The sequence below is a fragment of the Urocitellus parryii genome, chromosome 4 (genome assembly GCF_045843805.1).
Source record: "Urocitellus parryii isolate mUroPar1 chromosome 4, mUroPar1.hap1, whole genome shotgun sequence".
In the NCBI taxonomy this organism is placed as follows: Eukaryota; Metazoa; Chordata; class Mammalia; order Rodentia; family Sciuridae; genus Urocitellus; species Urocitellus parryii.
The window spans coordinates 5,557,285-5,563,284 of NC_135534.1; positions in this window are offsets into that span (position 1 = coordinate 5,557,285).

Below are 6,000 nucleotides of genomic sequence, written 5' to 3' on the forward strand. Positions count from 1 at the left end.
CTCTTGGCAGCAAGTGGAGCTTTGCCATTTGGGCAGAGCTTCAGTCAGGCTCCCAAGCCAGGCACTGTCCACACCAGGCTGGTTTAAGACATGGGCAAGTCCTGGTGATGGTGTTTGATGCCAGGGATCCTGAACTTGCCAGTTACCACGGTGCGTTGCCTGAGCATACCAGAGGCGGGGTTCACCTTCACTCTAAGAAGGGAGGGTTTACCACCGGCCCCAGCTGCTCTGTAACCACCTGCTTTCAGCTCCTTTGCCAGCTGTGCTCTGGGAGCAGTCTGCCTTCCTGTTCCCAGAGTCCCTTTCATCTAGTCCAAGTACAAATGGGGCTTCAGGGGGTCTCGGCTGGGCCTCAGGGCATCCTGGGCAGAGCAGCTGGGTGAGCTGGGACGGGAGGTGGCCACAGGGGGTGGCCGCCAGATGAGCCAGAATGATGCCAGTGAATGCCCTTAGAAAGAGCTGCAAATACCAAGAACTCCCTACTTCTCATGTAGTTGCCATTTTGCGCTCCTCACACCTGCTGTGAAGCTGCTCTGGGCCCAGAGTTCCTGTGTGTGTGTGTGTGTGTGTGTGTGTGTGTGTGTGTGTGTGTGTGGTGTGGCGTAGCTCCTGCGCCTCCCTAGTCTGCAACTAATCCAATACATGTTTCATTTCAGACATTACAGATTGACTATCTTGAAGTTCAACTTGGATAGTTAAAAATTATTTCCAATGTCGTTACTTCTCTAAATCTTCACTTTAAAAAATTTTTAAAGATGTTAATGGACCTTTGTTTTATTTATTTTCATGTGGTGCTGAGGATCGAACCCAGTGCCTCACACATGCTGTAAGAGCTCCACCACTGAGCCCCACCCAGCCCCTAAGTCTTCACTTTTTGGTTTTTTTTGCATGTGGAATACAGGGCTTATAATAACCATTTTAACGTCTCTGTGTACTATTTCTATCATCAGTGTCATTTCTAGATCAATTCAATTGTTCAATTGGTTTAATTTCCTTTGCATTAGGGCTCACAGTTTCTTTGCGTGCCTGGCAATTCTTTTTTTTTTTTTTTTTTTTTGGTGGGAGCTGTTTTAAAATAATTTTACTTTGTTGTGTGCTATTCTTGTATTTATATAAATATTCTTGAACTTTGTTCTGGGACACAGTTAAATTCCTTACAAATAGTTTCACTCTGGTCTTCTTTGCTGGGCAGGACCACAGCCATGTTTACTCTAAGGCTAATTCCCCTGCCACCTGTGTGGACCCAGCTCTGGGAGTTCTGCTCCGCTGGGTCCTGGACGAGGTGTCCCAGCCCCACGTGAGCTACCGCAGTTGCTCCTTCCAAGCCCTCACTGCAGTTCCCCTCCCACCTCCGCAGTTCCTCAGGGTACCCGCTGATTGTGACCCAGATTAGTTAGGAATGCCATCTCAGCCTCCATCTCTCTCCCCCCACCCCCTTCTTCTTTCTAATCCCCTGCCCTGTGAAGCCCAGCCTGGGCCTCCGGACCCCAGGCTCCTTGTCCACTGAGGTCATGGGACATGAAGCTAGCCTCCTTCAGCTCAGTCTGGAAGCTCTTCAGGGTTTGTCCCTCTGCTTCAGGGATCGCTAGGAGCGACAGCAAAGACAGCGGCACCATTTGTCATGCTTCCAAAGTTTTAAATACTTGGGTTTAAGTCTGACGAAGTATGGCTGGGAGCTGCAGAGGGGAGACTACCAACCAAACCTCGGTGATGCGCGCGCGCGCACGCACACACACACGCACACTCAATGCCCGCGTGTGTGCATAGCTACCGTGGTAGTTGTCTCCTCCTAGATTTCCTTCCACTCCAATCCGAGTCCAGCAGGACCTTGTTTAGATGTCAACAGGCTTACTTTATGGTTTTATTTGCAAAGACAAAGGAACTAGAGCAGTCAAACAAACGCGGAGAAAGAAAGAACTGGAGAACTGCGCACACTACTGGGCTCTGAGCAGAGGTGGCAGTGAGGAAGGGGCTCCTGTCAGGGGAGCTGCAGGCACCACAGGACAGGGGTGGGCGGGTGGGCTCTCCACCTGTGCCTGAGACCTTACAGAAGAAGGAAACAAAAGGCCAAGTGCCCCCCACTTCAATTCCTGATACCCCCCAAAATTAAATAGATAATTTAAATTATTAAATTATTAATTTAATTAAATAATTAAAAATTAAATAAATAATTAAACAAGTATTAAGCAGTCTTAAAAGTGAAGTTTCTAGAAGAAAACAGAAGAGGAAATGATCTTAGGAGAAAGAAAATCTTAGCTATGACACTAAATCACAATCCTTAAATGGAAAAAAATTAATGGGGGCTGGGGATGTGGCTCAAGCGGTAGCGCGCTCGCCTGGCATGCGTGCGGCCTGGGTTCCATCCTCAGCACCACATACCAACAAAGATGTTGTGTCCGCCGAGAACTAAAAAATAAATATTAAAAAATTCTCTCTCTCTCTCTCTCTCTCTCTCTCTCTCTCCTCTCTCAAAATGAAATAAATTTTTTAAAAAATTAATGAATGGACTTTATGAAAATAAGAAATGCTTGCAGGAGATCTGGGTTTGAAATTTAGGGCGCTGTGAGAAAGGTAGAAAACTTTGCCAGATTGCTAGTTTTGCTGATCTCTATAATGAGAACAAACATGAGGTTGGGAGGGGAAGTTAGTTTGCAAGCGTGTATACACCTTATTTTAAAGATTTCTTTTCCAATAAAGTTCCATTAAATAAAACTTCAAAAAATAAAAAGACAGAGGTAAGCTGTGCCTGGAAGCGTTCAACAGTGCCAAGCCCCCGACAAGCCACTGGAAGAACCCAGACAATAAAAGGCTGCTTTCCAACTCAGGTTCCCTGCGTTCAGTCAGGGTTGGCTGGTGCCACACAGCTACCAGCCCAGTGGTGGGCGCTGCCCACAGTTTACGGGGCAAAAGGGGCTCTGGCCTTCAGATGTTGGGGATCCACCCTTTGATCACTGACTGTTGCTTCTGATCCCAGAGGGGTAGACAAAGAGACAGGTAGGTGGCCATCATGGTCACCCTCTCCTACCCCCCCCCCAAAGCCTCCCCACCCCCAGCTGGAGTGTCTTGGGGGTGGGCATTTAAAGGGATAGTGCCCTTTTTTCTCCTCTAATTTTTCTCTTTTTCCATTTTGAGGAGTCAGACCTTAAATACTAGAAAAACAACCCTATATACAGGGACAATTAGACAGTGATGTGCGTGCCCAGGGAAAAGGACAGGGTTAAAAAAGACCCATGAAGGGGCTGGGGATGATACCCCAAGCTGTGCAGAGACAGACTGCAACAATAGAAAATAGAAACACAACCAACCCGGTACCCTCTGGGAAGGAGGGAGAACCTGATTTCTAGAGTCATAGTGGTACTAGATCCAACTGTCCAATGCTCAACAACAATAACAACAAATTCACAGGCCTATAAAGAAACAGGAAGCTGACCCATTCAAAGGAAAAACAAATCAACAGAAACTGCCCCTGAGACAGAGCTGAATGCAGGTTCACTTAAATAGCTGTGAGCAGTCTCAAAGGAAGGTCAAACCCCAGGCAGGCCAGCCTCAGAAAGGCGCAGAGTGGGCCTGGCATCTTTGTCGGCCAGGGAGAAAGGTGCAGGTGATTGTGGAGGGAGGGGAACTCTGGCAGAGTGGGAGGCCTCGATGGGGACCTAGTGGCAGCAGACAGTGTCGTGGGGTGGATGTGGAGGTGACGGTGGCAATGGCAAGGACCTGGTAGAGCAGCAGAGAGGCTTGGTGGTGGTGGACGGTGCGGGCAGCTCTGGGCTAGAGCTGGCAGGCGTGACCTTGCCCTCCTCTGCAGGAAGGTCCCTCGCGGCAGCTCCGAGATGGGTGCCACCCTCAGGCACTGAGCAGCCCCCTTTCACCTTTTTTGGAGGAGACCCTTCTGTGGAGCCTCCTTGATGTCCCACACATAAAGCAGGCGCGGCCCCTGCTTTCCAAAGCTCCTTCCCTCTGACCGCCTCGGAAATCGCTTTCTGAGGTTTTTTGACATTTTTTTTTATTTCTGTGAGTTTTTATTTCTCAGCCAGCCCCTTCCACGGAGGGGAGCCCCAGGTCCACCGCCCGCGGGGGACGTGGTCACTAAGGCCCCGAGGTTGACGGTGGCGGAGGAGGGGACGGTGGTGATGACCCCGGGGGACGCGGGCGGTGGCACCTGGCGTGGTGGTGGGAACTGTCATCTTTTGGAAATGACGGTGGACCTCTCCGTCAAACTCTGACCCCTGGGGGCAGTTTGGGTGGAGAAGCCCGGGGCTCTGGTCTGGTGGGGACAGGCGTGGTGGCCGAGGCTCCGCCCCAGCAGAAGGGCTGCGGTTCTGAGCGGCAGCCGTGAGGGAGGCATTTCCAGGGAGATGCAGATTATTTTGAGGCAGTTATCCAAAATGCATCAGAGGAGCTGCAAAAGTCTGCCTTCGCAGGAAGATGATCCTGGTCAGAACAGGCACCTGGGCTTGGGCAGGTCACCCTTCTTGCTCAGGGGTGTCAATCAGATGTCCTCCTCCCTGAGGCCTCTGGCCTGGGGCAGCTTGCTCGCTCTCCTTCCTTTCCTTTCCTTTTCTCTGCTTTTCCTTCCATCACTCATATTGTAAATCACGGTAATGGTACAAGGAATTAAAAATTAAGGCATTCGGGGCTGGGGATGTGGCTCAAGCCGTAGCGCGCTCACCTGGCATGCGCAGGGGGCTGGGTTCGATCCTCAGCACCACATAAAAAAATAAAATAAAATAAAATACAGATGTTGTTGTGTTCACCGAAAACTAATAAATAAATATTTTTTTTAAAATTAAGGAATTTGGGGTTGGATAGGTGGTAGAGCACTTGCTTCGCCCGTGTGATGCCCTGAGTCCCATCCCCAGCACACACACAAAGACCTTGAGAGAATCACCTTGAAGATGCTCAAAGAACTGCAGGGGCATGTGGAGCACATCTAGAAAACGATGTATGAACAAAGCTGAAATATCAATACAGGGATGGAAAAACATGAAAAAAGAAGCCAAAAATAAATTCTGGAGCTGAAAAGTACAATCATTTAAATGAAAATTCGCTAGAGGGAATTCAAAGGCAGATTTGAGCAGGCCAAAGTAGGGAAAAATCAGTGGACTTAAAATAGAAAATGGAAATTATCTAGTAGGAGAAAAAAAATTTTTTTGAAGAAAACAGAACAGAATCTAATAGACAATAGGGACACCACAAGTCAGTGGACCAACGTGTTGTGGGAGTTCCAGGGATGAAGAAAAGGATGGAGAGGATATTTGACCCACACCAAAAAAGTCAGATGAATTCAGAGAGTCACACAAAGATGTACTATAATCTAACTTTTGAAAGATAAAGACTTCTGAAAGGAGCAAGAGAGAAGCCGCCCGCCACATACAAGGGATTCTCAGTAATGTTATCAACGTGTGTCTTATCTGTGACTTGGAGGCCAGAGGAGAGCTGATATACTCAAAGTAAAAAGAAGAGGAAATAATAATAATAATGATAAAACTGTCAACCAAGAATTCTATATCCAGCAAAACTGTCCTTGAAAAGTGGAGAAAATCAGGACTTTCCCAGACCTAAGCAGAGTTTATTACCCTGCAAGCTATGCTTGTCAGAGTCCCCCAAGGTGACATGAAAGGACACTAGTCAGTAACCCGGAACCCTGGGAAGAAACAAAGACCTCAACAAAGGTAAATACCTCAGGGAATTATAAAAGCTACTGTCTTGGGCTGGGGTTCGTGCAAGACCCTGGGTCCGATCCTCAGCATCACATAAAAATAAATAAATAAAATAAAGGTATTGTGCCAAATACAACTAAAAAAAAATGTTAAAAAAACCACAACTGGGGCTGGGCATGTGGCTCAAGCGGTAGCGCGCTCGCCTGGCGTGCGTGCGGCCCGGGTTCGATCCTCAGCACCACATACAAACAAAGATGTTGTGTCCACCGATAACTGAAAAATAAATGTTAAAAAAATTCTCTCTCTCACTCTCTCTTTAAAAAAAAGAAAAAAAAAACCA